We start from the raw sequence: 10,343 nt of genomic DNA on the forward strand, positions 1-10,343 counted from the left end.
AGTTTAGCTAGATCTCACTGCAGAGCATTCCTCTTATTCTCTTCCTAAGAATACTACAGGCAGGCAGTTGATTCAGGTAGCTGCAGTATATTCAGTCAATGAACTGTATACTGGGTACAGTGTACAGCTAAAACTCACTGCAGAAAATTCCTATTGATCTCTTCCCATTATACTATAGGCAGGCGATTCAGTTAGCTGCAATATAATATATATATACCATATTTATCAGCGTATAACACGCACCCTAACTTTAAGATGGAAGTTTCAGGAAAAAAAGATGCACACACATCAACCTTGTAAAATTTAGTGAACAGACGACCAGGTCGCTGCCTTACACACCTGGGAGCCAGACGCTTTATGTTGGAAGGCCCAAGAGGCACCTACTGCCCTGGCCGATTGCGCTGTAACAGGAAAGGGAGGAGCCCGCCCATTTATGGCATAAGCCTGAATCACAATTGTCGGATCCAGCTAGAGAGAGTGGCCGACGAGACCGCCAGGCCCTTCTTAGGACCAGCCACTGAAACAAACAGCGAGTCTGACCTCCAGAACGGAGCAGTAGCAGACAAAGTATACTCTCAGAGCTCGGACAACGTCCAAGGGATGTGACGGACAAGGACACAAGGATGAAAGTACAATGTCCTCATTGAGATGAAAAGCCGAAACGACTTTAGGAAGAAAGGAAGGCTGCGGACGCAGCACCACCTTATCCTTGTGGAAGACCAGATAGGGAGCCTTGCACGACAAGGTTCCCAGCTCAGAAACGTGCCTAACTGATGTGACAGCCACCAAAAAACACTTTCTGAGAAAGTGTCAACAAGGGAATTTCCCCAATGTTTTTAAACAGTGGGTTCTGAAGAACCCAGGAGGACCAGATTCAAGTCCCACGGAGGTAGTGGAGACCGGAAGGGCCACATGCCGGAACCCCTGCACAAACATGCATACCAGAAAGTAAACCGCCAAGGGTCGTTAAAGGAAGACAGCTAGGGCAGAAATCTGCCCCTTAATCGTGCTTAATGCAAGCTTTTGGTCCAGTACATGGATGCCACCTCATTTCCGCAGACATGGATCTGAAGGCCTTCCAAGTGCGATGGTAAAACTTCCTAGAGAGTCTTAGTATCTGGCTTTCAATAGCCATGCAGTTAAAGCCAGCGACTGTAAAGCAGGATGAAGTATGGGACCTTAAGGTCCTCCCATAGCGGTAGATGCCAAGGGACATCTGCTACTAGACGCACTAGGTCGGCGTACCAAGGACACCGATGCCAATCCGGAGTAATTGGGATCATTGGAATCCCCTCGGCCTCAACTCTGCGAAGAAGATGAGGAAGGAGCTTTAGGGGAGGGAAGTCATATTAGCTGAAACTGACTCCACAGTGCCACCAACGCGTCTGCCCATGGGTCTCTTGACCTGGCCACAAACCTCAATACCTTCCAATTGAGTTGAGAAGCCAGGAGATCTACGTCCGACTCGCCCCACTTTTGGCAAAAGAGCTGAAACACATCTGGGTGTAGCGATCATTCTCCTTGGTCCAGCATCTGACTACTTAGGTGGTCTGCCAGCCAGTTTTCCACGCCCGGAATGTACATGGCCGACAGGGCCGGTACGCTCCTTTCTGCCCATCTCAGGATGCGAGCGACCGACGCTGCAGCCGAGCTTCTTGTTCCTCGATGGTTGACATACGCCACTGCCGTGGACCAACTGGATCCTGCCTGGGGGGCCCTTGTAACCTCTGAGATCACCTGAAGAAGGAGGCAAAGCCGGATCGCCCGAAGTTCCAGGACATTGATCGGCAGGTGGGATTTCTCCGGAGTCCATCGACCTTGGGCCGACTGAACACCCCAGACTCCCCCCCCCCCCCCAATGGGTAAGGCTGGCGTTCGTCGTGATCACCATCCAGTAAGGTGGCAAAAATGACTTCCTGGACAGGAGTCCCGGGGATGTCAGCCACCAAACCAGGGAGGTCCTGACTAGGTGGCTCACCCTGATCTGACAATCCAGGGACGATGGGCACCTTCTGCAACACTCGAGTGCGAGATTGAGCATACAGAACTGCCTCGAAGGAGGCTACCATGAGACCCAGGACTTGCATGCAGAAGTGGAGCGACGACCATCTTTGGGATGTCTGAGGGTCCAACAGGTTATAGACATTCTGAGCTTAAAGTGGTCCTCACAATATGATCGTCCAAGTAGCCTACGATAGCGATGCCACACTGTCACAGAATCAGGACAAGCACCTTAGTGAACACCCTCGGTGCCGATGCCAGGCTAAAAAGGAAGAGACACAAATTGATAGTGGTCCTCCCCGACCGCAAGAACCACTGATGCCTGGTGCATATTGGAACATGCAAGTATGCGTCCCTGATTTCCAAGAACGCCAGAGAGCAGCGACAGACGGAAACGACTTCATCCGGAATATTTGTACCTTCACAAAGCAATTGAGGGCCTTGAGGTCCAGAATTGGGCGAATCCCATCCTTTGGTACTATGAACAGATTTGAGTAAAACCCCTGAAACCGTTCCTGTACTGGGACAGGAATGATCGCCCTGCGTGCCAGCAGATCCTGAACCGCCCCAAACAGGGCTACCCGACAAATTGGATGAAGCTGGAGGGAAAAAAAAAAAATCTGTTTGGTGGGCAAGAGAAACTATATTGTACCCTGAAGAAATTACTTTGCAAACCCACCGGTCGCAAAAATTTGCAAAGCCTTCCCCCCCACCCGAGAGATGGGCAGGGGCAGATCATACGGACACAGATTTGTCCACAGGCTTGTTGGGCTTGCGAAACCAGGGACACTTCTGTCCCTCAGCAGGCGCTTTACTGGCCTGGGATCGTTTACCTGCCGTGCTGGGTGGACAAAAAAAAAAAAATGCTTGTGTGGTGAAGGAAGGCCCTTGCCCATGGCGTTGCTCCTTACCTTTTTTGGATTGTGGGAGCAGCGTGCTCTTACCTCCTGTGGTTTCCTTAATAATGTCATCCAGAGTTGCTCTAAAAAGTCTGTCACCCCTTAAAGGGCAAATCTGTCACGGCCTTCTTGGAAAATTGGTCCATAGACCAACACTTTAGCCAGATCAGATGGCGCAACACCACCGCATAGACTGAGGCTCTGGACAACAAGGGAATCGTATCCAAAGCTGACTCGCAGATAAACCTAAGGCCCTGTATCAACTGGTCGGCCAGAGCCACCTCATTCGAGGGAGCCCGTCTTTCCTTTAACCCATGGTGCAGCAATTTTGCCCAGTGAGAGTGAGACACCAGGACCCCAACCATAGTTGGCCGCATTGCGGAGCCCACTACCGTGTAAAGGTAGCGGGTGACGGCCTCAGCCTTCTTGTTCGCAGGGTCCTTGAAAGCAGGAGCCCCTTCCACCGGAATCGTGGTTACCTTATTAAATCTGGACACAGGGGGGTCCACTATTGGAGGAGAGGCCCACCTTTTCAGGACACTCTCCTCAAAGGGTTAACGGACCATTAAACTTTTAGGGACTGAAAAAAACTTGTGGCTTGTCCTACTCCTTGTATAATAGCTTGTCTAGATAAGACACACAAGGAAACACCCTAGCAGTGCGGGTCGGCTTACGGAACCCGAAAGGAACCGACATCTGTTGCGTCTGCAGACTCTTCCATTTTTAGAATATCTCACACTGCAGTGATAAGATCACCTACCAGAGCCCTCTCGCGCTGACCCAGAGTCATCTTCACTGTGCGACCGGTCTTTGTCCGCATCCTCAGATACGTCAGAACCAGGTCCATGAGCCGTATCTGGGCCCGGCTCCGCACCCGAGTTGACCCCAGAAGATGGCGGTGGGAGGGGGCACTTTTTACCCCTCCGTGTTCCCACACACCGCTTCATTCTTGGTAACAAAGGCCTCCAGGATCGCGAAACAGCGGGTGCAGAGGCACCAGTTGCCAACTCAGGTGTTTCAGGGGGAGAGGCGTCCGCTTCTGACGCCATGCTGACCCACGTGTCTGACACCAACAGGGACTCTGGGCAAGGAAACAGCCCACCCTTCTAGCTGCCACAGAGACTAGGCCCCCCCCCCCAGAGGACTCACCACCCTAGAATGGCCCCCAGCATGGCTGCCGTCCGCCTCCCACCTGAGGTGCTTCTTCCACAGCCGCCTGCGTCAGTGAGTTTTCGCAGCGTGTGCCTGTTGATTCGCGCCAGTTAAAAGCACACTAGAGGCCAAAAACTACCACAAAATGGCCACCGAGCAGCTATACTGTAAAATGGTGCAGACCACAAGAAAATGTCCGCCGAGCGGCAACTAGAGGCCAAACCAGTGCGAACTACATGAAAATGTCCGACGAGCAGCAGATAGAGGCCAAACCAGACGCCGGCAAAACGGCCACCGACCGCATGGAGGGAGAACACACAGGTATGTAAAAACAATACTATTAATTGCAGTCCACTAGCACCCCAAGAAGCGGACCCACAGCGCAGTTCCCTGCCCCTGATGGAGCCCCCCGGGCCCCTGCAGCTAGCCTAGCTCTCAGAGCCCAGGGAGGAGGGAAGAAAGGAAGAGAAGAAAGGAAGTGTTAAACCCCCCACTTGACCTCTCCCGGAATGCCCAGCTATGTCCTCCTGTCGGAGCAGGGGACTACTACTTACCCGTCCTGCGAGGATTACGCTGGAAGCATCCCAGACAGGCCATCTTCCGCGAGGTTAGGGAGGTGACTGTGGGCCCGGCACGCTGCGACTCGGCCATATAGACCGGTCATATATGTGTGCCCAGGAGCGTGAAGCTCTACGGCCACGGGGCATGTGGACGACCCAGAGCGTAGCCAAGGTCGGCACACGCTCACTGGCGAGACTACAAGGATCTGGGATCCAGCCTGTCAACCCAGTCAGCAGTTAATAGAAGATCACAGGAACTAAAAGCGGATTTTTTTTTTTTTTTTTGGAAATACCACCAGGAACGTGAACCCAAAGGAAGCCATGTCCTTCTATACTAGGCAGAAAAAAAAACTGAGCTGCGAGATGCAGGGAGAGGGTGTTGTACCCAGAGGGACTGCCCCCTGGGTGGTACTGTAGAACGTCTGATGCATTTAACACTTTCTAACAAGTTTTCTGCCTAGTCACTCCTAAATGAAGGTCAATATCCACTTTTACAAGATTGCTGCTGTGTCCATCCATGAACGGAAGAGAAAAACGTGTCTCCTCTCCACTGATGCTTTATCACCAATCCTTGTTTCCCTTAAAAAAAAAAATTCAAAATACAATTGTCATTGGGACAGAAAGTGAAGTGAAGTCTTCTGAAGAGGTACACAGAAAGCAAAACAAATGTTACAGGGGTGATGACCCTTTCCCTATGTTTTCTAAAAAGCTTAAAAATAGATTTTTTGGCTGGAGCTGCACTTTGAAAATGTACCTGTTCCAAATTACAAACAGATTCTACTTAACAAACCTACAGTCCCAGCCCTGTTTGCACCGCCTGTATACTGCTGTTCAGAGTATATAGGGCCTGGGGGACCCACGCTTTTCCTTTTTTAAATTTGGGTGCAGGGTTCCTTTTAATATCCATACAAGACCCAAAAGGGGCTGGTAATGGGCTGCGGGGGGTACCCATGCCGTTTTTCGCAATGATTTCCATCCATATTGCCGGGATCAGACATTACATTAAAGCCGCAAGCAGTTTAAAATGACTTATTCCTTTAAAAATTTCATTTTGTGCAGGGACAGTTCTAAACACGGGAAACATGCAGCATACTATAGACACCCTCAGGCACGATATATAAAAGGAATATTTCACCTTTATTTTTTCACTTTAAGCATCATTAAAATCACTGCTCCCGAAAAAACGGCAGTTTTAAAAACGTTTTTTTTTTTCCCCTCATTGATCCATATCCCCTGGGGCAGGACCGGGTCCCCGAAACCCTTTTTAGGACATTAACTTGCATATTAGCCTTTAAAATACGCACTTTTGATTTCTCACGTTCAAGTCCCATAGACTTTAATAGTGTTCAAATGTTTGCACAAACTTTCGGTCCTTTCGCATGTTCTGGATGCGAACCGAACCGGGGGGTGTTCGGCTCATCCCTGGTAATTTAGTCAGATTACATGCCTCTAATCCAGCTCTCTCCTCACCGTCTCTGCATCTCCCCCTCCATCTCATTTGCATAGTCTGTGTAAAATCAATCTCCTCCCTGCCCCATCTGCCTTCATTGAGTAATACTACTCTTCCTGGCAGTTGCACCTCTCCCTCTATTATGCTGACAAACTAAAATCAGTTCTCACAAGGTCAGTGTGCCAGTGGAATAACAGCCCCTCCCAATGCAGTCCCTCTGCTAGGGAGAGAGAGCAGACAACCATAAGACCTCATGGAAGAGCTCTCATCTAAGGGTACTTTGGAAAAAGGCCCCCAAAAAACTAAAACAATACCATTACTATTGCCACATAAAATAATGGGAGTGTGTTTGAGACTTAACCACTTTAACCAATGATACCAAGCAGGAGCTAATCATCAGTTTCACATGTAGGTAAAACAGTCATTGATTGAAAGAGAAACATTTATGTAGGAGGCTTAAAACAGTGTGAGGAACAGCCAAACTATGCTAATGAGAGGTTGAGGAAGACCGTTTCATATCACAGATAATACACCATGGCGAGACTAAGCACAGCAAGACAAAGTAGTTACATGGCCTTCAGTTGTGGCCGCTCCATAAAGGGGCACCACCCCCCTAATCCATGCGCCCAGTCCCTAATCTACAAGCAGGGCGCCAGACGCATGGCTATAAATGTGTTCATTTTAAAGCAGGCTGATTAGAGTCGGCTACAAAAAAGGGTTGGCTTGGGGTGCAGAGAACTGCGCCCTGAGCCCACCCAGTTGTGCGACGTTAGCGAACACTCGTTAAAGTCTTCCTGCTTCTCCTCCTGGCCAATCAGGAAGCAGGTCCTGAAACCCGATTGGCCGGAAGTCTTAGGACTCCTGGGCAATCCGGTCTCAGGACCGACTTACTGCTCGTCCAGAAGGAGAAACAGTGGCCTGACACTTTCCACGACCAGCGTTGGCGAGAAGCAGCCTATGGTAAGGCCACTGATCGCCACTTTACCGTCAGTCTCCCACAACGGGTGCGGTAATGCCAGTGGGGGGGCAGGTTTGCCACACCCCCCCACCCAACTATTGAGATCCGGCCACCACTGACAGCATCAGCCAGGTCTCTCCCAGGCAAAAATTTTCAAAGACTACTGGGGTTTCAAGATGTGCTATTCAAGCTTTTTTGAACAAAAAAAAAAAAACGGACAACGTTGAAGACTGTAGATGCAGTGGCCAACCAAGCAAACAGCACAGAAGATGACACAACATGCTTACTTCCCTTTGATATCGGAAGATGTCCATCAGCACAGAGGAAGAATTGACGAAAAAGCCATACCTTCAATGTGGGAACAAGACTAAGCGACTCAGCTATGTACAAAAACATAGGGATTGGGGTGTAGAAAAATGAGTCAAAATTCGAAATATTTGGCTGTAGCAGGATGCAGTTTGCTAAAGAGCTAGGAAAGGGTAAAATTTGTTTCTGCAGGCAACAGTGAAGCATGGTGGAGGTTCCTTGCAAGTCTGGGGCTGCATTTTTGCAAATGGAGTTGGAGATTTGGTTAGGATCAACGCTGTCCTCAAAGCTGAGAAATACAGGCAGATACTTATCCATCATGCCATACTATCAGCGAGGCGTGCGATTGGCCCCAAATGTATTATGTCGCAGAACGACCCTAAATGTACAGCCAATGTCATTAAAAGGAGAAGTCCAGCCTATGCTCGGTTGGCTGGGCTTCTACTATGGGTGGTCACAGAAGTGAAATCCGTTGCACTCCTGTGACCCCTTTTCAGCAGAGAGCGGACTTCAGTTCAGGCACCATGTCATCCGAGCCATCATGTTCAATCGCTCGGTTCTCAGTGTAGAGACGCCGGGGTGCCGATCCAACATGGGACTGATGCTGGATCCACCCAAGTATGATCGGGGAAAAGCCCCAAACCCATACTGTTCTTTTAAGAACGATCTTCAGTGTAAAGAAGAGCAAGAAGTCCTGAAAGTGATGGTTTGGGTGCCACAGAGCGCTGATCAACAAAGTCTGTCTGGGATTACATGGAGACAAGAGGATTTGAGGTAGCCTACATCCACAGAAGATCTGTGGTTAGTCCTCCAAAATGTTTGGAACAACCTACCAAGTTCCTCCAAAAACTGTGTGCAAGTACTACAAGGAATTGGTGCTGTTTTGAAGGTAAAGGGTGGTCACACTAAATATTGATTTGAACTTCTCTTCTATTCACATACATTCCAGTTTAATTGATAAAAACTAACTATTAACACTTGTGTTTCTGAAAGCATTTTTTTTTTAAACACCTGCCCAAAACTTTTGCATAGTACAGTATAGAAGGAATGTGATGGCTACATGAATCCTGCCCCCGAGACGTCAAATATGATGAAAAATGTAGGGTCGAGTCTAGACACACATGGATGCCATCTTGTTTACTCACCAGCATTACTGATTGTTTGGAGCAGGATTTTTGTCTGGTATATTTAGTGCTTTTTTTTACATTTTACTAATGCAAGTGTTTTTAACTTGGTTATACTAGAATTTTTATATCCACTGTATGTAGTATTTACTTATCTCTCTCCAAAGCTTTAAGTGTCGTTTCTCTCTGGTACTTTTTTCTGAGAAGTTTCCCCGACAAGATAAATGTGTCCGGAGGGACAGATGAATAAAAGATAACCAACTTTTGGGTTGCTCCATTTGCAGCTACAGGCATCATTCAGATTTTTTTTTTCTGCCGATTCACTGCACAGTAAAAAAAAAAAAAAAGACAAAAAAAAAAAAAACACACACACCAGTTCAGCTGCTTTTTTTTTTTTACAGGTAGTAGGAGGGGCTGTCGTCCCCCCTCCATAGCTTCCACCAGCTCTCGCCTTTGCAATCGGTGAGCCGGAGAAGAAATTTGCAGATGGCCGAAATTCACCATAGAGCTGACCGAGGACCACATGATTGTGAACTTCACTGTGTATAGACTCATGAAATTATTATACAATAAATAAATAAATTCCAATACAACACCAGTTAACTTAAAACATTTATTCCTTCCCCAATGAGATTCACAATTTTTTTCACAAAAGTATATCAACTCAAAAAGAAATAAAATAATTAGATTGAGTGATATACACAGATGAAATATACAATAAAGCATTTCTGAAAGAAAAATACAAAAGTTTAAATTTCCACTGTATTTATAGGCATAGACAAAGTGTTTAACAAAAACACACAAAAAAACTTTATATGCATATATAATTTTTGTTATATATCAGTTTACCTTCAGTGATATTAAGCCAGCACAGGAAAAAACTATTCTTTCCTGCTAAATTTATGAAAACCATAAAAGTGAGGCAAACTTGAGATTCCAAAGGAATCAATATTATCTTCCCGCCAACACCACCATTTTCATAAAAAATAAGATGGCTGCACTTGTTTCGGTGAGATTTTTGATGGTTTTGTAACATAAAAACAATATAATTTGATAAGGTGCTACCCTAAGAAGATAAAAATAGGCATATAGCTTTGTAATTAAAAGGCATCTCAAAAATAAACGTTCTCTTCTGGCATGGAATACAAAACATTTTTGTCATGTGAATTCAACCGTAGTTTTGTTAGAAGTTCATACAAACATACGGGAGGAATTTTACATTTCAGGGTTTAGACTACTTGCAAGAACAACTATGGTTATTTATTAAAAAAGCAGCTAGCTTGTCTTTAAATACTATAAATTGTTTACCAACTGGTTCAAGCTTCTGGATTTAAAGAAAGAAAGCAGACTGGTGGAATCTTAGTAAAAGGGAAAGGTAGAAACAAACTTGTAATTAAGCACCAATGTATTTAAATTTTTTTTTACATTAAAATTAAAATCAACATTGGTGCAATTTTGTCATTACTTCCTTCGTTATTAAATAGGGGTAGGTAGTGGTTTTACCCCATCAGTTATCTTGATAACCACGGACCAACCATTATCAAGCTTTACAGATGAATTTTAAAAGAAAATTCTATTTAGGTTACCTTTAATGGGTATTACATACCACCCCCCTAGCATTTGGCTATGTAAAAACCTGCCCATTTTAAAGTATACTGAACTAAAGTTATCTCGGATTGTAGCACTGCTGGCAAAATAAAATCTAAAAAAATAAGTTTTTTTTTTAAATTCTATGAAGCATTTACATCGTCTTACAATAGTATTTAGATCCTTGGCCAATTACCACGGTTCTTGTTCTCTGATATTTTATTTCAAAGCAATGAAACTAGGTTTAATCTTTATTACACTACAAATTTGCATTAGTGATATAAAAAGTATTTAATGAAAACAGCA

Source organism: Rana temporaria, chromosome 11, assembly GCF_905171775.1.
Source record: "Rana temporaria chromosome 11, aRanTem1.1, whole genome shotgun sequence".
NCBI classification, from domain to species: domain Eukaryota; kingdom Metazoa; phylum Chordata; class Amphibia; order Anura; family Ranidae; genus Rana; species Rana temporaria.